Genomic DNA, 21,579 nt, shown 5'->3' with positions numbered 1-21,579 from the left:
AAAATTTCCCAGGCAAGGTGGCACACATTTGTAGTCCTAGCTACTTGGGAGGCTGAGGTAGGAGGAGGGCTTAAGCCCAGGAGTTGGAAGTTGCAGTTAGCCACGATCATGCCACTGTACTCTAGCCTGGGTGACAGAGTGAGACCTTGTCTCTTAAAAAAAAAAAAAAATGTTCTGAAGAAATTAATATTTGCTAACAATTACCTTCTGAGCAGGGAGAGTTTTAAACAATATTTCTATTATAAGTTATAAATTCTAATAATTTTTTCACCCTGAGAGTATACCTTGCTGAATTAGCAGAATGCTTGAATTGGTTGTGGCCCATTGCCCTAGTATAGGTCTGATTCTACAATGTCCAAATAGGCTTTTATTATAACCTTAGAATACAGAAAGCTTGAGATTTACAAACTAGTGGAGAGATTGGCAACTTTATTCTGAAAGCGTAATTCCTTGCCCAGTGGTGACAATGTACATTGTTTGTCAAATTGATGTTGCTGGCCTCATGGCATCCCTTCAGTGTGCCTTAAATTGGAATTGTGGATGGATACAATTTTTCTTGAGCTAACTGTCTCTGTCAATGACGGAAACCAGGCCATTTCTGAATTAGCCACGTCAGCATGATACTGTATTCAGTTGTTGTTCTGTTCATAACCCTGTAAGCATGAAGGCAGTTACCAGTTGGATTTGGGAGTCAGACAGAGCTAGTATCCAAGTCTGTCTATGCCTCTTACTAGCTTGTGATTTAAAACAATTTACTTAATCGTTGTAAACCTCAAGATGTTCATCATCTGTCAAATGGGATGATATTAAGAGTGCCTACCTCATACACTTGTGATGACTACTGAGAAAACCAAAATGTAAGAAGACATGTATACACACCGTGCCTGGCACATAGTCGGTACTCAAAAAATGTTGGTTAATTACTAATGTTCATTATTTTTTTAATTAGGCTCATTCATGTCGTGTTATCCATCTAAGTGAAAGAAGAGTTGAAAAAAACTAGTTGAGTAATGGGGCTGGTCTTACCAAAAACAGAAGTACAGCAGATGTTTTAGCCCTTGAACTAAAATAAAGACTTTAGTAGTTTCGACTGACTTAAGCACCTTAAATATATGTGAGTGAATCATCAAAATAGTACATTTATTTTTAAAAATAGTGTATGAATAGAATGTGAAAGTGTGACTGCCTGACATTTCATGGATCAGGCAGTGCCATTTCCGTAAGCTGGTTCGGCAGTCTTTGTTGTGGTTGTGGTGGTTGCCGCTGTGGTTTTGGCGCCTGCTCCACCATCTTTAGGAAGACAGTACCAGAAAGAGGAGAGGGTTTTAATCCAGAGAACAAGGCAACCCTATCTTTGCACCTGTGAACAAAAAACCCTTTCTTGGGTCTTGTCAGTGAAGCTACTATTTCTGGAGCTGACCAGGCCAGAGAAAACAGCTTCAGCCAGGGAGTCCTCCAGCAGTTATTCCTGAACAGCACGGCAGGGCCTCAGCCCAGCTGATCCAACTTTAAAATATGAAAAGGATGTTCCCAAGCATCAGGTGCTCTTGCTTAATGACTCTCAAGGATGGGCTCTTCAGCCTCATAATTAACTTGAATCTCTTCTTAAACTGCTTTTCTTTGTTCTTTCCTCTAGTAGAGGTGGAGGGTAGAAATGCAGACTAGAATCAATGCAAGTGAGGGGGACAGCATGTCATAATGACAGCCCATCTCTTATAGTTTATATTCTTGGAAACCTCAAACTATGGTGCCTTTTCCAATGCATCTCTTTATTTCTTAAGAATTATTTTTAAGATCAATAGCATCATATGTATCAACTCTAAAATTATGCTGTTTGAAAATTAACTGGGTACCCTCATATTAATCTTAAAATTTTTTTAATATTCATAAAAATGGAAAAGAAAAAAGAAAATTAACTGGGGAAATGGTCACTTTCAATAAAATAGAGTTGTGGATCCCACTTATCTAGATTCCAGATACTATCCAAACAGCCAATATTAATTTTTCAGTTAATCTAAGTGGCTGCTTAACTCCACTGCAGGTAAATTTACAGTTGGGATTTTATGGATCAAATCATATTTGATTGCAACAGTAAAAAAAAAAAATGTTATTCTAAGAATCTATATTATCTCAGCTAAATAAAATATTTATACAGCCCAGTTTCTGCAGAGCACAGAGTTTTCATTGATGGCTGCTCTCCGTTCCTTCAAGCTCAGTTACACTCAAAGACTACTCAACACGGACCAAAGTTCTATTCGTCATGTACATTTCGTTCTATGGATTTAATTCCACATTTACATTGGCTTGCTGTAACTTAGCAGCAGAAATCCACACAAAAATTTACCAAGTTGGATCTCAACTTGGAAAAAATCTTCAGTTTTCATAAACCGATGTTTGGGGAAAATCTAGACAGGGCTTTTCCAAACATAGCCAGAGGGAATACATTTGCTGACACCATAAAATCCATCCATCCTTATTACAAAACTCAGGAAAATTCTAGACTCAAAGCACAGAGAGAAACAATCTAAGTTCAGAACATCTTCCACCCACCTCCCTCCTCTGGAATAGTAAATTTAGTGCAGCAGAACTCATGCGGACAGCTAGGCCTCCCAAATTCAAGGAGAAACATCTGCCTAACTACTAATAGGCTATATCACTCATTCTATGTAAATTGTATTTTTGCAAACCTTCAAGTGAGATTGATAGCTGAAAGAAAAGGAATTTCACAATCTCCCTCCAGAAAGCTCATCCTAGTTTCTAACAAGCCTTGCTTCAGAGAGATTCTTCCTTGAATCTAAACTAAATCCTTGAGCCACAGACCTCTCCTTTACCTTTTTTTTTTTATTGAATACTTTTTTTTAATTATTAAATCATAGCTGTGTACATTAATGCGATCATAGGGCACCATACACTGGTTTTATAGACCATTTGACATATTTTCATCACACTGGTTAACATAGCCTTCCTGGCATTTTCTTAATTATTGTGTTAAGACATTTATATTCTACACTTACTAAATTTCACATGTACCCTTGTAAGATGCACCGCAGGTGTAATCCCACCAATCACCCTTTCTCCACCCATCCTCCTCACTTCCCCATATTCTTAGGCTATAACTAGGTTATAGCTTTCATATGAAAGCCATAAATTAGTTTCATAGTAGGGCATTGGATACTTTTTCTTCCATTTTTGAGATACTTTACTAAGAAGAATATGTTCCAGCTCCATCCATGTAAACATGAAAGAGGTCCTTTACCTTTTTATCGTAGGTTCATTTTAGCTTAGGAAATAATTCCTATATTTTCCACTCCTATCAGGAGGCCATGGTAAGTAGACCAGAAAGTGGAGCCAACATCTATCTTCAGACTATAGCTTTTCCTGCCCTCAAGTATGATGCTTGCCATTTACAAATGTCTTTGCAAAAACATTTTCCAAGAGAAGTTTTTGAAGGATACAGGAACAACACACATGCTCATGCATGCATGTATACACACACATACACAGATACTAATCCTTACAAATAAATGATTTGCCCTTTTTTGTGTGTTGTCATTCAATCACTACCCATATGTGCGACAAATAATTCAATATCCAGAGGTGATTGCCAAAGATCTTCCATTCTACTTGCTCTTCAGCCTGTGCCCTTGCCATCTCTTATCAAGAAGTAAAATCTCATTGCTCTCTCTTGGTGACTGGCTGGTAGCCAAAAGAATGAGGCAGAAGTGATGCTACATGACTTCCATAGATGGACCAGAAGAGCTCATGCAGTATCCATCTGGCTCTCTTGACATGCCGGCCCTGCAGATAGTACCTCTGCAGTGCCCCTGTTAGAACTCCACCACTGTTCTGGGAAAAGCTCATGCCAATGTGAGGCCATGCATAGAGCCTTCAGTCAACAGTTCCACCCTTTGAGAAGACAGGCGCGCAGCCTTCAGACATATGAAAAAATGCTCATCATCTTTAATCATCAGAGAAATGCAAATCAAAACTACTTTGAGATACCATCTAACTCCAGTGAGACTAGCCTATATCACAAAATCCCAAGACCAGAGATGTTGGCGCGGATGTGGAGAAAAGGGAACACTTTTGCACTGCTGCTGGGAATGCAAATTAATACATTCCTTTTGGAAAGAGATATGGAGAACACTTAGAGATCTAAAAATAGATCTGCCATTCAATCCTGTAATCCCTCTACTGGGCATATACCCAGAAGACCAAAAAGCACATCATAACAAAGATATTTGTACCAGAATGTTTATTGCAGCTCAATTCATAATTGCTAAGTCATAGAAGAAGCCCACGTGACATCAATCCATGAACGGATTAATAAATTGTGGTACATGTACACCATGGAACATTATGCAGCCTTAAAGAAAGATGGAGACTTTACCTCTTTCATGTTTACATGGATGGAGCTGGAACATATTCTTCTTAGTAAAGTATCTCAAGAATGGAAGAAAAAGTACCCAATGTACTCAGCCCTACTATGAAACTAATTTAGGGTTTGCACATGAAAGCTATAACCCAGTTACAACCTAAGAATAGGGGGAAGGGGGAAAGGGAGAGGAGGGAGGGGGGAGGTGGGTAGAGGGAAAGGGATTGGTGAGATTACACCAGCGGTGCATCTTACAAGGGTATATGTGAAACTTGGTAAACGGTCTGTAAAGCTAGTGAATGATGCCCCATGATCATATCAATGTACACAGCTATGATTTAATTAAAAAAAACAGTTCCACCCTTTGAGTCTTCCCAACGCAGGAGCCAGAAATCTGGGAGGAGAAGCCTCCAGATGATTCCAGGCCCAGCTAATCTAGTCACTTCCAATCATTCAGGTTTTCCACACTGAAATCCCAGACTCAGGAGCAAAGATAAGCAATTTCCACCCAGCTAATTCCTAACCGCAAGAATCTGTGAGCATATTAAATGATTATTGTTTTATACTTCTAAGATGTTTGCTACTAGGCAATTGATAACTAGAATGAAATGAGTATGTGCTTTTTCATAGTAATAATCATAGAAATGTATGATTTTATAACCTTCACATTTTACCACTGAGGCTTTTATTAATCATCAATATGCTTGTTTGTCATTTAGAGGGCAGTTTAAATGAAAGACTACATGTTTTAGAGCAGTAAAGCCCTGGCTATCCAGATATCTCAAGCAGCCGAGAGATAACTACTTATTTGCCCCAAGTTTCAGTTTCTCCATCTCTCATTGGTGATACTAACACTGACCTGTTGGGATTATTGTGAGGATTAAATGAGATAAGTCACAGAGCGATGAATGACATGATGTCTGACACAGCAGATTTCTGGGAACATTTTTCTTTTCCTATGTAGGCTTCAAACCTATCACTTTATTGGCTTCATTCTTTCTTCCCAAATAAAAAGATACATTACCAACTTCGAGTTATTTAGAAAAATGCTGTAAAAATAATATTTCTTTAAATGAGATCTAGGACTTTTCCCCTATATAAGGGAGAACTTATCTCCCTATATTATATATGTGTTTTTTATTTTCTTCCCACTGTTAACACATGAAAGGGCTTAGAACACTGACTGGTATCTTTTGGAGTTACAGCAGTGTTTAGCTATTGTTATTACTCCCCACTTATTTCTGTTGAACTGCCTTCTTTTGGTTTCTGACTAGTGTTTAACTTTATTAAAGCAATTTTTGAAGCTGGAATTTCTAGGCAAAAAATGTCTCCATAGGTGACCTCACTCTTATTTGCCCTATTAAATATGAAACTAGGAAGCCCATCAAATAGCCCCAAGCCCTGCCTGCTGAACCACGGCCTCTTACAGCTTCTGTGATGGTACAGATGTCTAGGAAAGCAATCTGTGTTCTCAGTTCTATTTTGTCATCTATATCATTAATGAAAGTGAAGTGCTAAGTCTAGAATTTAACTCTTGGTAGGACTTTCTTTTAGATTACCCTTTCCCAAGTATTTAAATTACTCAGATAGAATTCCCCATATTCTCACCATGTTCCAAAGAATATGCCTCTGATGGTTATAAATCCCAATGATTCACACCCAGAAAACACTAGAAAAAAAAATTTGTCCTAATATTGCATAAATTCCTCCTTCTGCAGATAAAATTTGTTCTCTCCATAATAAGTCATTCAGTTTCACAAAAGCACCCACCCAATATTGCTCAACTCCTTGAGGATCATTTTATCTATGAAACATGCACAAATGAAGCTAGTTTTCAAACTTTAAGTCATCTTTATTATCTCTCCAAGGGGACAATGAACTATTAATAATAATATTATAATGTTCCCTATATCACCTTGATGGGTGGCTGTCAAAAGAAATCTATCAGATTAACCCCCCCTTAACATTTATCTTGCCAAAGGTTTGATTAGGGATTAATCAATATCTTTTTCCTGAGGATTTAAAGGTAAAGATTTTTTTATATGATGCTTCCCAATAAATTTTATTGATTTGAAAATTAAACTTACCCTTTCACAGTCTTCAGAGTTACCTTGTAAACTAATATAGTGTTATCTTCCCACACTCAGATTCTTCTCACATTCTAAAAATTGATAGCAAGTATATAAGTAATGATGTCAATAAATTCCTGTGGATATTCATCACTTCTAATTTATTTTGAAATTCATCATCAGTTAATTTCTTGTCCCTGTTCAATCTCCTGATTTTCTGTTCTTCATTGTCTATTCTGATATCTTGATTTTCTAGGCTAAGTATAAAATGAATTAATAAATGAGTATGTGTGTGTGTGTACTTTTTTTACTACTCTCTTTTCTTCACTTACAGAAACAACATATTCTTCAACATTTTTGTCCTTCATTATTTTTTAAAAGGGCTTGTATTTCTTTCTGATCTGGTTTATGTTAACTTATTCCTTAATTTAGCACCTCTTTTTTTACTGTTAGAATCCATTTTTCTTCCTTTTCATCTATTTCTACACTATTCATTTAGTGACAAATATCTACTAAATATCCACTGGGTACTAGGTGGTACTGGGCAAGGACAAATCCTCAAAGATGAGGGTCAAGGGTCATGTCTGTATAAGTGTGGGGCTCAGTGCTAGTCTGCTCCTGCCCCTGCCAGGTTTTGAAAGGAGATAAAGACGAATATAAAAGATAGGCTTGTGTGAAAGGTAAGATCACAGATGAACAGCTAGAAGCCAGAGCATTATGCAGAAAGAGGCAGAATTGAGATCACAGACTGAGCACATGGACTCCCTCCCTTGGTGTGAGGTCTGGGAGATGACTGCTCTCTCGGCCAGCATTCATCCTCACTCCCTTCTAGCTCCCAGGAGGTTACAGGGGCTTAGTGTCTCCCAGTCAGGTACGTCTCATGATTAGGAAGGCTAGAGCTCAGCATAGGCAACACATGTGATGACATTTATAATTGTCCCTAAGGTTTCTCCAGAGAACCACCAGCCTTGGTGCTCTGGCCCTGCTGGAGCTTGCGCCCTCAGTGACAGTTCTCTGTAGTTCTGATCCAGTTCAATAGAACGTCAGATTCTCCCAAAGCTGGTAGAGACTCTCTGGGCTACATGAATATCTTCCCTGACCTTCTTGGACCTTTGGTCCTCTGGCTCCTCCAGTGGCTTTAAAGCTCCCAATTTCCTATCTTTTCTTCTTTGAAATTCCTACCTAAAGGTTTTCTGCTTTTGCAACTGGACACTGACTGATACATTGCTCCAAATTCCTTGAAATAACAGACAAGATATTTTAAAATAGTATTAAAAATACAATGTGCCATCCGCAGACCAGAAAATGTGAGTGATACTTGAAATATGGCAACCATATGGACTTGATCTATGGAAAAACAAAATTGAAGGAAGCTGCCATCTAAGAAACACACATGAAGAAACTGTTGTGAAGGTAGGAGTGGCACAGGAGAGGGTCTTCCAAATTTAGAATCATTTTGAACAAGGAGTGAGGAGGTAGGACACTTATCAGAGCAATTAATCAGAGAAGTGAAGTTGGTACTGCTTGACTATCAGTTTTCCCTTTGCTTCCTGCTTGTGCCAAAGTGGATAACAGTAGTGGACAATCCCAGATGGAAGCAGCCAGCCTGGGCATGGAGCAAAAGGGGCAGAGAATCATTGCCCAAGACAGCTGCTCATCCCCAGGAGAAAATAAGAAGGTACCTGATATGATGACAAGTTACCTTTATGTTGCCTTATCCTGTCCCTTGTCTACAATTGTCACTGGTAATATATAGTAAGCACAGTTCATAGCCACAGAGCAGTCAACAGAGATATTCAAATACAAAGATGGACCCACAACCAAGAATCCCCTACATATTTGACGGAAGCCAATTAACACCCTGAAAAAGAGGCCTGGAACTCCATTCACAAAAGAGTTTATCTCCAAGAAAAAGGAATGAAAATAGCAGAAGACTTTAAAATAAGTAAAATTAATGTCTGTGAGGAGATGTAAGAGGACAGTACCTCTGTGAAAAGAATAAAAAACTGATAATTTCCATAAATTAAATATTCATTCGATAATATTAGAAATACAACATTTAGTTTGAATAAAAGAATATTCGCAGGCAAGGAATAGTATTAAACTAGCAAGTCAATTCAAAGAGTCTCATACGGCGCAGCTTAAAAGGAACGAGCTGTGAAAAGGTTGAGAGCTGAGTGAGGGACATAAACAATAGACGTAGAAGTCCAACATCTGAGATCCAGGAAAAGCACAGACAGAATGAAGAGTGGAGTGGAGCAAGTAGTCAATAAAATAATCAAAATTTTTTAGCCCCAGAGAACTCGACTTCTCAGATATAGAGCTGAGCAGAATTATAAAAACGTAACACCTAGAAATGTCACAGTGAAATTTCAAAGCTGCAAAGAAAATCCTCAAAGTTCCCAGGAAGAAAAAAAAAATCATATTATCATATAAAAAAGACAATCAGATTGGCAGCAGATTTTTATTGGCAATACTAAGTGTAAGAAAACAGGGAATAGATTTATCAAAGTTCTGAGAAAAATACATTTAATCTAAAATCTTATATTTTATAAGCAACTATAGTATTTTAAAATACCAGACAGTATCAGATAAAAGAGAATTCTAGAAAAAACACATTTTTGGAATGAGAAAACAGTTATATTTTCCATTGATTAAAGGTATAATCAGACAGAAACTTCATACAGCAGACAAAACTTTAACTGTGTAACTCAAAAGATGATAGAACTATAAGGAGAAATTGATAAACGATCATAATCAGACTCTAACATAACTCTCTCACAGATCAAAATATCAAGTTAACTGTGCATCAAAGAACAAAACCAACAGAATGAAAAGACAATATTTACAGATCATATATCTAATTAGGGGAGAAAATATTTACAAATCATGTATCTCATTAGGGGTTAATATCCAAGATAAAGGACTCATACAAAACAATAAGAAAAAGCTCAATTTAAAAAAGGCAAAGAATATTTTTCCAAAGAAGATAAACAATGGCCAAAAAGCATGAAAAGATACTCAGCATTACCAATCATTGGGGAAAGGCAAATCAAAACCACAATAAGATATTACCTCATCCCATTAGGATGGCTTCTATCAAAAACAAAAACAAATCCAGAAAAGGGCATCAGTGAAAATGTGAAGAAATTAGAACAACTTACATGGCCAGTGGGACACGTAAATAGTGCAGCCACTGTAGAAAACAGTATGGCAGTGTCTGAAAAAATCAAAAGTAGAATTTCTGTGTGATCCAGCAACTCTGCTTCTGGGTAGATATTCAAAAGAATTGAAAGACGGATCTTAAACAAATGCGCACATACTCATGTTCATAATAACATTATTTACAATATTCAATGGGTGGAAGCAACCCACATGTCCATTGACAGATGAATAGATAAACAAAATGTGCCATATGTATATATATGTATTTTATATATAATGGAATATTATTCAGTGTTAAAAAATAAGGAAATTCTAACACATGATACAACACAAATGAACCTTAGGACATTATGCTAAGAAAAATAAGCATGTCACGAGAAAGACAATTACTATATGATTTCACTTACATGAGGTACTAGAATATTCAAATTCACAGACAGAAAGTAGAAAGATGGTTTCCAAGAACTGGGGAAATGGGATAAAGGAGAGTTATTGTTTAATGGGGACAGAGTTTCAGTTTAGAATGATAAAAATGTTCTGGAGACAGATGCGGGGGATGAGCACACAATAATGTGACTACATTTAATGCCATTGTACCATACACTTTAAAATGAATAAAATGGTAGATATTAAGCTATGTGTATTTTACCACAATAAAAAAAAAAAGTAAATTAAAAAAAAAAAAAGAAAGAACATCACGGAAAAGAAAAGATTTGAGCTTTACTTCTCAGGATGTAATCCCACTTCCCTCCACCCCTGGCATTCTGGATGCCAGAACCTCTCATAGAAGTTCTTCTTTAGCACAGATTTCCACAGTAGAGTGAAAATAGGGAAAAGCAAAAGAGAAGCATAAAATAGTGCCCTCCCCAATCCTGGGTGCAAAGTGTAGACATCTCAAAGGACTTTACTGGGTACCATATTTGAAATCTCTCCCAAGAACTTACAGTTATCTGTTCTTTTTTAAAGTCTATTTTGTGTTTTTTGTATGGCTCTTCCCACAAGATTGTAATCTTCCTGAGAACAAGCAGTTCACTGCCCTGTGTTTAGAAGAGTACTATTAATATCAGCTTCATAAATATTTGTTGAATGAATAAATAAATGTCTTGAAGATGAATCTTTCTGCATATATTCAAGTTATTGCTGTAGGATGAATTCCTGGAGATATAACTGTTACATCAAAGGACATATGCATATTTTAATAGGCATGGTCAGTACATACAGATTTTCAACGTGCTTGACTTAGTCGTGTGTATTAAGTGGGGACTACATCTGGAGAGCAACTGTGTATGTGCTCATTCATACATCATCCCTGGACAGTTCTACTGTACAGCCAAAATGAAGAACCACTGTTGGAGACCAACTTCCATGTTCTCACTAGAAAATACATGCAGGTTCAACTGGGCATGGTTTCCACATTATTGCCCCAGCCAATTCATCCACAATTATGCCATCTATTGATTCATATAACCCAGATTTTCTTTATAAATGTTGACACTGGCATGTTAGCAATGGAGAATGAATGATTGTGAGAGTTGAATGGCTATCTAAAGTTTAATTACTCAACCATCACTAAGTAAAGTTCGTAACTGGTGCCATGCATGATGTTAAATGTGTCACCCATTTTGGCATTTAATTTCTTTCTTAAATATGCTTATATAAGAAATGTGAATGTAACTGGGACTGTCACAGAGAAAGGCTTTGGCAAATTCTGCTTAGATGGTCTATAATTGTATGGACATGGAAAACCCTTACAATCATCTTATCTTTTCACTTATTAAGTGTATAACTCAAAAGAGTAAAATTTTTAAAGACCTTAGCAATGAAATATGTGAATAGATAACTAAAATATGTTAGTGTTTTATTAGTGTCTTAGGATGTCCAAGAATGATATGTGTTATCCTAGGAGAGTTAGTTAATTAAAATTAACTAACACAAAGAACAAGAAACTAAGAAAAAATTCATAAAAATTGGAATTTCCTGGAAAAAAAATAGAACAAATGGACAGTGGCAATGGTAAAACTATAATGTCCCCAAAGGAAACTGGCATGTTCACATATGTAAAAAAAAAATCAAAACAAAACTTATTAACCAAATTCTGGAAAAGTTCTAGATGACAAGAATGCAAAACAATACTGAATGATGTACAAAGAAGAAAATCAGACTAGCCTCGTGACTTCTCTTCAATAACCGAAATACAATTGTATTGTGAACTGAATGCTCAGATTTGTTGTTCATGTGCGTAGGCAGTAGATAAATAATTGTATACAAAGCTCAGAAAATATTTTATGCAGGGACACTTCCTTCCTTTTCTTTTCCATAAAAGAAAAAGTGTTACTCAAAGACATAATATAACTGAAAATGAGATTCATGAGATTAACAATTTCAGTTTTTAATCTACAAAATGCGCAATGATCAAAAAACATGATAGCATACAGTGTTGGCCAGGTTGTGATAGGAACAAGGCACTCATTTTTTATTCATGGGAGCATAAATTGGTGCAATCTCTCTTTTTTTAATTTCAGATTAATATGAGAGTACAGATAATAAATTTCAGATTAATATGAGAGTGCAGATAATTAGAGTACATTGTTTATGTTTGTTAGGTAAAGTCCAAGTTGTAGTTGTGTCCCTCACCCAGGAGGTGTGCCATAACCCTTACATTGTGCCTGTTAGGTGAGAGCACACCATTCCTTCTCCTCCTCCCACCTCCTTCACTTGAGTTTAATTGTATTTTTCTTTTGTGTAGGTATACATTTCTTTGTCTACTGGTTTCATATTAGTATTGAGTACATTGGATACTTGCTTTTCTATTCTTGTGATACTTCACTAAGTAGAAAGTTCTTGAACTCCACCTAGGTTAATACAAAAAATGTAAAGTCACTATCTTTTTTATGGCTGAATAGTATTCCATGGCATACATACCACAGTTTATTAATCCATTCATGGATTGATAGGCACTTGGGTTGATTCTACATCATGGTGATTGTGAATTGAGCTGCAGTGAACATTCTAGTGCATTTGTCCTTATGATAAAGCGATTTTTTTGTGGTCTCTTTTAAGGGCAATTATAAATATCTAACATTTATAATCCCTGCATCTTTTGGTAGTTAGCAAACTATAAACTGCAAATGTTGGAAAAGGCATAGAATTGTTATGGCAACCTACCAGAGACAGCTAGGGACATGGACACCAACATTTTCACAAAGGGTAGAGGGTAGTTGGAGAGAAAATGGGAATTTCTTAACAAGCACTGTTTAAGGAGATGCAGATGCAGAAGCTAACACTTGTTGGAAGTGGTCAGAAGATGGTCATGGGCTTGCAGCATAATGAGAAACCAAGTCTAATGGCCCCCTCTCCTGAATGGAGGCCTAAAATCAGAAAGAGGCTATGAAGAAAGCTGTATTTAATTGGTGATAATTCTCTCATACGGACATCAGAAGTGGAGGGAGGAGCCCTCACTGTGAAGAAGAGAACACACCGGACACGAAGGCCGCCTCCTCTACATCCATTCTCTGCTCTATTTCATGTGTCATGGTGACCCCATCTTTATTGACTGGTTCAGAATCCATCCAAAGCCACTGAGAACAGGACCAGTAAATGGACATGTGACCACTGAGAGGTGAGGAAAGGTAGGCTGAGTGCTTTGGCGAAAGTTTCCTCTTAGGAGAAATCCCCCTGCTCCAGGTGTTGTTTTGTACAAGCGAGGCCAGGAACCTCTGTAGCTATGTTCTGATGCCTTGGAGAGACAAGACAATAAAAGAAGAAGATAGGATTAAGCCAAACTTAAAGCCTAGCCTTCTCTAGGACTTCAAGTTAAGTCAGTTAATCTTTTCTCCCTCTTCTTCATAAGCTAGTGTGAACTGAGGTTTCCTTCACAATAGTCTAGACTCCATGGCCTCTTAGGTGATACAGAAGATACCTGAGAGAGGTAAGCTGGCACTCAGAACACCCTTTTGGCCAAGCCTAAGCCCTTTAACAGTGTAAGGTCAGCAACCCATTCTTAGTCACCCAAAGTGTCCTGGAAACTTTTTTGACTAAAAAGGAAGGGGACTTTTCCTGGAACAGTGTACCCCAGGTACAGAGAGACTGAGATTGGGTAAAAGAGACCTGATGTAGAGAATTAGAGCTTCAATTTTCATGTTAAGTTTATTTCAAATCTCTATATAAATATGTGGTAGGAAACTCAACCAACCTACTCAACTCAACCTTTTTCCAGCATCTCTGGAGAACCATAGGTGTTCTGGAGGAGCTGGGGAGGGTGGTGCCTTATTTATACTCATCCTAGTACCTTCTAGTTTCAAGTACCAATATCTCTTTTCTGCATCCTTCTCCCTTTGTTGCCTGGTGTGCCTTTTCCCTTCTCTCCCAGAGGCTGTGTAGAGCAGACCCCATGCAGGCATGGAGTCACAGAAGGTGTTACAGCCAACAACTTAACACTGAATCTTAGACACCCATTTTCTGACAAAGTCCCCCTTATTTCTGGCTGTCTCTTCTCCTGGGCTTCAGTTTCTTGCTGATCCTCCTGATCTTTTGATCTTTTTTTCTTCTTGCCAGCTCATTTACCCCCGCAAAAAGAAAAAAAATAATAACTTATTTCTTGTGACAGATAGTTCAGTTATCTTATTAATTCATTCAGCCTTTTTCAGTTATGTCCAGAAACACTTAACTAGCTTTAACATAACATACTTTTTCTCTTTACACATATGTATAAGGAGCAACCACATGATGCAAATAATCTAACTGCTCAGTAATAGCAGCTTACTTAAGCAATTACAGCCCATCTATATAGTAGAATACCAAGCAACCATTAATATCACATTGTAGTCTTCCATTTCAATATGGCAGACTGAGAACATCTCCAAGTAAGAGGGAGGGTAAATGGTGGGACTACACCTATGGAGCATATTGCAGGGCTACAAGTCAAATCTATCAAGTATAGAACATAAATGTCTTAACACAATAATCAAGTATATGAGGTGAAAGCTATATTAATTAGTTTGATGTAAGCACTCCAAATTGTATAAAAAACAACACATTGTACCCGACATATGCACAAATGTATTCATGATCTATGTGTAATAAAAGGGAAAAACAAGAAGTACAAAAAAGAATAAGGGCATAACGGTGTTGTAAAGGAGAAGAGGCAGTATCAGGGAATCAGAACTTTTGATCAATCTCTGGGAGAGAGAAAGTAGAATGGACACTGAAAAGGCTACAGGCAGGGTAGGAGTCATTTTCCTCAATAACGAAGCTGAAGTGAGACTACGCTTGGAGACAGCTGGGTTAGAAAGAGGGACAGAAATCAAGATGATTAAATCAAAAATTATTTACACAGTAACTGTACAACTTGGTCCTTCCTCAATCCCATCCACTCTCTGAAAGATAGTCACAACGTGTGCCTCCAGGATAAAATGACAGAACTAATGTCTAAAGAAATTGACCAGCATGCCTGGGAAAAGGCAGGGCCCCTGGGCAATGGAGGCACTCCAGAGCAAAGCCTGTCTCATTTGGTATGAACCTAGATGGAGTCAGTCTGTTTACCTGCCTACTATCAGCTCTTCCTCCCTTAAGTGAAGCTTTCCAGTAACCACTCTCTACACATATTCACATGCAGCCTTCCATGAATGGGAGAAACTTGATGGTTGACAGGTCCAGACACCTACAGAGGAAACTCAAACCAGTTGCCAATGCCAAACAGGCATGTCTTTTGGTTCATTTTTCATACATTTAATGAGGAAATAAAACAACTGGCTTGAAAAGAAACAGTGATAGTTAAGGGAACAAAAAAATCACTTTCAACTTTAAAAGTATTAGAGAACATGTTGCCTAAGGAAAATGAGAATACACTGCTAAGAAAACTATGCAAAGAATGCTGAAGCATTTGTAGAAATTAAAAAGGTCGTTGAAAATATAAGAAATTCGATAGTTTGGAGGAAAAAAATAAAAAAGATCTTCTAAAAGATAAAACACAGAACTTGAAAGAAAAGTTCAGATATAGAAGATCAACTCAGGAGTTTCAATATCTATCTAACGGGAGTTCCTAAATGATAAAACATAACAATATAACAGAGAGGGAGAGAAAATAATTATAGAAATGTTCTAAAACTGAAAATAAAATGTTTTTGAACTGAAAATTCTTACTAAATGCTACTACCCTGTTTTCCCAAAAATAAGACATCCTCCGAAAATAAGACCTACTTACAGGAAAGATAAGACATCCCCTGAAAATAAGACCTAGCGCATCTTTGGGAGCACACCTTAAAATAAGACACTTATTTTCGGGGAAACAGGGTAGTAGCATTTCCAAAGATAGCCACAACAATCACTCTTCTGCGATGACTTCTGCAAGGAGACTTTGTCACTCTTCTCATCAAAATGTAGAGTCAATTTCTCCTACCCTTAAACCTGCCCTTACCCTGAAGCTTGCTTTGACCAACAGAATGTGGCAGAAGTGTCAGCAAGTAGCTTTGCAGACTAGTCAGCACTGGATGTACCTTCTGTTAGCCTTTTTTGAGGGATCCAGCTGCCATGCTGTAAGAAAGCTTAGACTATCAGATAAAGAACACCATCTGGAAAAAGAGGCCATGTGGAAGAGAACCAAGGCAATGAAAATATGAATGAAAGCTTCTTGGTCAGCTAGACACAAATGATTGATCCCAGTTGTGTTCTCACAGGAGCAAAATAATTGCCCAGTCAAGTTCTGCACCCTTTCCTGATCCGCAGAATCATAAGAAAAGGTAACTTTCTATTTTCTTAAAGCACCATTTTTTAGTGGTATGTTATAATGCTGTCAATATTCCCTTACTTAGACATATCCAGAAAACTTTTAGGACTCTAATGATAAAGATACAATCTTAGAAGGTTCCAGGAAAAAAGAACAGTTATGTATAAAGGAATGAGAACCAGAATGGTATCTTATTTCTTATTGGGGACAGTAGGTACTGTAAGCCAGTTGACCAATGCCCTAATGGTACTGAGGAAAAATTATTTTGAATTTATAACTGCATTTCTAGCCAAAATATCAATCAAACATGAAGACAAAAGAAATACAGTTTGGGGCATGGAAGTAATCAGAAGGTTTACCACAACCCATAAACTATCTGTGAAAATACTCCTGCACCATAGATGTCCTACAGGTAATTAAAAAGGTAATTAAGAAAAAAAAGATATGAAATATAAGGAACAATGAAGCAATAACTAAGAATGCAATGAAAAGAAATCTCAAGCTGACAGCAATTAGTAAAGCTATAAAATAACAACTAAAACTTTAACTGTGAGCCACAGGTTTCAAAAGGAGTATCTTCCAGGGGAAATTATTTGTAAGAAATATAAAATATACAATTACCTGCTCGGCGCCTATAGCTCAGAGGCTAGGGTGCCAGCCACATACCGCAGGGCTGGAGGGTTTGAACTTGGCCTGAGCTTGCCAAACAACAATGACAACTACAACAAAAAAAATATGCAGGCATTCTGGCAGGTACCTGTAGTCCCAGCTACTTGGGAGGCTGAGGCAAGAGAATTGCTTGAGCCCAAGAGTTTGAGGTTGCTGTGAGCTATGACGCTACAGCACTCTACCGAGGGCAACATAGTGAGACTCTGTCTCAAAAAAGGAAATATCTGATTACCTAGATTACCTTTTTAAAAATTACAAAAGCATGCATTAATAAAAAGGAGATGAGAAAAATGAAAGTTGAAGTGTTTCTTTCTCTCCCTCTTTCTCCTCTTACTATGTCTGTAGTACTAGTTTGTGTGAGATGACACAGATTTAGTAATGTAAGACTCTGTTATATTTTCCAAGGGAAATTCTTATTTTTTATTTTTAACTCTCCTATATGATTTGCAATTTTGTTACTGGATGTATATCTTACACAAAATATTTTTATATATTGCTATAAAATACACTAAACCCTCCATAGCTGATCACCTCCCTACACTGACCACCTCCTTAAGTTGACCTAATTTTCATAGACCAGACATGTACAACATGTATGTATCAGCACAGTAGGCCCAGTTCCTTATGTTGACCCCCTCCATATGTTTTCCAGTGTGTTATAATCCCTTGGGTGGTCAACATGCCGAAGTTCTACTGCATTTGTAAATACTGTGGTAGAAGTTTTTGTTATGGGGAAAAAATACCAGTTTTAATTTTTTTTTAAAGTATATGAATGAGGGAAAAGGTATCTTTGATTTAGAAAGTTCTTTAATTATATTTTTCTGTTGTGATTTTGCAAATCTTCTCACTGAAAGTAACAGTAAGTATTAGTTAGAAAATCTTATGGCTCTCAAAGATGAACAGAAAGTTTAAACTCAGCTGGCAGATCATGTCAGAAAAATAGGAATATTTTGTAATGGCCCATACTTCCCATGCTTAACTTCTCAAAGCTTATATTATACCTCCGGGTGTTAGGAGTTGACATATACATTTTTATATTAATTTTAGCTTTTAGTGTCTTAAATCTTGTACATCTATTATGCACTGAGAATTCTTGACTTATCCATATATGGTATCCAGACACTTCCACCCTGTTTAAAGTCCACATGCAAAGAAACTGAAACTAAGACACTTCTTGTTCTCTCTGTAATTAATATTGAAAATTTTTTGTCATGATGTGACTTTCTGATTTCTCAGTTATCCATTTTTGTAAAGAAATGCATGTTAGTGTTTATGCCTTAGCACTTTACCACAGACAAGAGCCAGCAGAGATGATTATATAAAAAGGCAATTGATTGAAATTTAGTTACCTTTTAACATCACCCATCTGTACATGGATGATGTATAAATCCTATAGGAACTAAAGTAATTTTTACTTGAAGATCAGGAAATAAACTGGTGGATATGAGATAGCAAAAATTTTCAGACCAAAGATGCTTGAAGGGGAACATGAAACAAGATAGAAAAAGGAGGTGGGTGGTGGGTTACTCAGATCTGTCATATTGGATTTGGAGACCAATTGGAACTGGACTCAAAGCATCTGGTAAGGTACTTGAGCTAAAATGAACCAAAATCCAAGAGAAAAAAATGTTTTTCACAAGATAAAAACAGTTTCGACTCACTCTTTCCAAATATCCTTTCCAAGTAACACCAATTCTAATAAAAGCTGTTTGTTCCTACAGGGTTGGAGGTCAATAGGGCAAAGCATTTCTTGGTCACCTTGAAATAAAATTGCTCTTCAATTATAAATTTTGGTTTTTCAAGCCTGGAACCATGAACATGGGTATAAGCAGCGCCAATATGCAGGCTGGGACTCCATCTCTGATCCATGGAAAATTAAATCAAATGGCAGATAAAAAAGGTACAGAATCACTGTTGGAGCCAAAGCAGCTCAGTCCTAGCAACACAAAGGAAAGACCTTTAACAAAGCCCCAGCCGCTTTTACTATGAGAGGGAAGGGGAAACAAAGAGGGAAAAAAGAGGGACTAGAAAGATACAGAAAGGAAATAGAAAAATAAAATAAGAAAATGAAAGACAGAAGGGAAAGAGAAGAAAAAGGGAGCAGTAGGAAGAAAGGAAAAGGGAAAGAGGAAGGAGCATGAGGGGGAAATGAGAAGGAAAGAAACAGGGCTGCACCTGCCATGCTCGGCGGGCTTCGGGGTGGGAAGCAGCCCTGTGCACTCCTCACGCCTTCCCACATGATCTATCCTGTCACAGGCACAGGATCCCTGCTCTGGGATCCCGAGCTTTCCAGAGCCCTCACTGGTCCTCTGCCTGCCATGCTCTAACACACAGGAGCCAATGGGAGAGGGCCAAGGGAATGTGGTCACTCAGAGCTCGTGTCCCCACTTCTAAATCTCATTCTCTGTACTCTAGACTCTGGAATTCTTTACACTAATGGCCTCCACAAAATAAAAGCTTTATTCACATATAGATGACTTTATTCACATATAGAGGAGAATTTTTTAAAAAAGAAAAATGTCATTAGTACTTCTCTGTAACAGAGCCACAATGTACCTTGAAACATAAAATCAATGTGACTATTTTAAGTATTAGAGGAAGATGTTTCTACATACAGTCACCTGATGTTGTGAGTTACTAAATGTGGAAGATTGTGGTTTCCAAAAATGGCCACAGCAATTCTTCTCATCCCATAAGTTCTTCTAGAACCTTGCCATTCCCTCACCAAGAAGTAGAGTATATGTCCTCTTTCTTAAGCCTAGGTGAGATTTTGTGATTTCTTCAATTATTGGTTAATTATTATGATGATTAACAAAAGCAGTTAATTTTTTAAAATAAGTTACAAAAGGCGAATACAGAGAGAACTCTTCCTGTCTGATGACACTTGTTTTTAGAACCCAGTCACGATGCCCTGAGGAAGCCAAGATCTTACACAGACAAGCCAGGCGTAGGCACCCCTCAGCTGATGTCCTCGCCAACAGCACCCACCAGACATGTGAATAAACAAGACTTCAGAAAATTCCAGCCTCCACACATCCTTCCCCAGTTGATATCCAGAGAAATAGGAATGATCAATCCTCTCCAACTCTGCGCAAAATCATCAAATTGTGAGGGAAATAACTGACCATTGGTTGTTTTAAGTCACCAATGGGATACCACTTATTTATTATACAGCAATAGATGAGTGGATCTTATTTTTAAAGGTATTAATATATAACACTTCACTTTTAAAAATAAAATTTAAATAAGAAGAGTCAACTTAAGCAAAACTTGAGTTATGGCTTTTTCTACATGTACAAAAGTCATAACTCTTTATGCCTGATTTTAATATTTGATTTTAGTTAAAATTAAACAAGGAATACCTCACAACTATGAAAGATGTCCACAATTTTAAAAAAAGGAAATAATAAGTGTTGACCAGGATATAGAGAAATTGGTGCCCTTGTGCATTGCAGGTGGGAAAGTATTTTCCACAGTGCAGCCACTGTGGAAAATAGTAAGGCAGTTGCTCATAGCCTCAAAGATAGAATTATGGTATGACCCTACTTCTGAAAGTATACCCAAAAGAACTTAAAACACAGTCTCAAACAGAAAACTTCATGCTCACTGAAGTATTATTTACAATGTCAAGATATGGAAACAACCCAAGTGTCCATCAATAGATGACTGGATATACCAAATGTGGTATCTATATACCAAAAAAGAATATTATGCAGCCTTCTAAAAGAAGGACATCCTATCACATGATACATCGATGAACTTTGAGGACATTATGCTAAGTGAAATAAGTCAATCACAAAAAAGAAAAATATTGTATGATTTTACCTCTGTCTAGTGCCTAGAGTAGTCAATTCATTATGACAGCATGTAGAATGGTGAATGGAGAGTAGTTGTTTTATAGATATAGAATAGTCAATTATAATTCATTCATATTTTATATTTCAAGTTAATATATATACAAATTGACTCTCACACAATAATATTTCTAGATGTGATCCAGTAATGCTTATGGTAAAGACTTACAATTTGCAAAAATGTAAACCTGTTTCTTTATTCTGTGCAGTAAAAAGCTTAGCTTTCTCATTTTAGATTGCTGAACAATGGAAAATATTTTATAATTTTTTTATTAATTTCAACAAAGATGATATCCTATCATTTTATGAGAAATTTGCAGTTGTAATTGCACAAGCCACATACTCAACAGATGGACCATTTTAAAAAAAACCCTCAAAAGTAGAGTTGAAGTTTGAAGCAAAAAAGGAGAAAAAGCCAATAAAAAGTCAACAAATAATTTTTAACAAAAAGAAAAAAATTCATGTAAAGAATTATAATGAAAACTGATGAGAATTTTGAATTATTGCAAATGACTTTTATTTATTTACATTGAAAAGAAAAGTCACTTATCAGACTCACCTCCATAAAGAATGAAAGTTTTTTGACCTAAGTAATCTGTTGTGGTTTTCTACCTTAATATTTGGTCTATACCAGACAGGAGGGAAAGAAAGAAAAGAAAGAGGAATAAAGGAAGGAAGAAAGGAAGAGAAGGAAGGAAGGAGGGAGGGAGGAACAAAGAAAAG

This window comes from Nycticebus coucang, chromosome 7 (genome assembly GCF_027406575.1).
Source record: "Nycticebus coucang isolate mNycCou1 chromosome 7, mNycCou1.pri, whole genome shotgun sequence".
Classification (NCBI taxonomy): Eukaryota; Metazoa; Chordata; class Mammalia; order Primates; family Lorisidae; genus Nycticebus; species Nycticebus coucang.
This window is presented reverse-complemented; position numbering follows the sequence as displayed.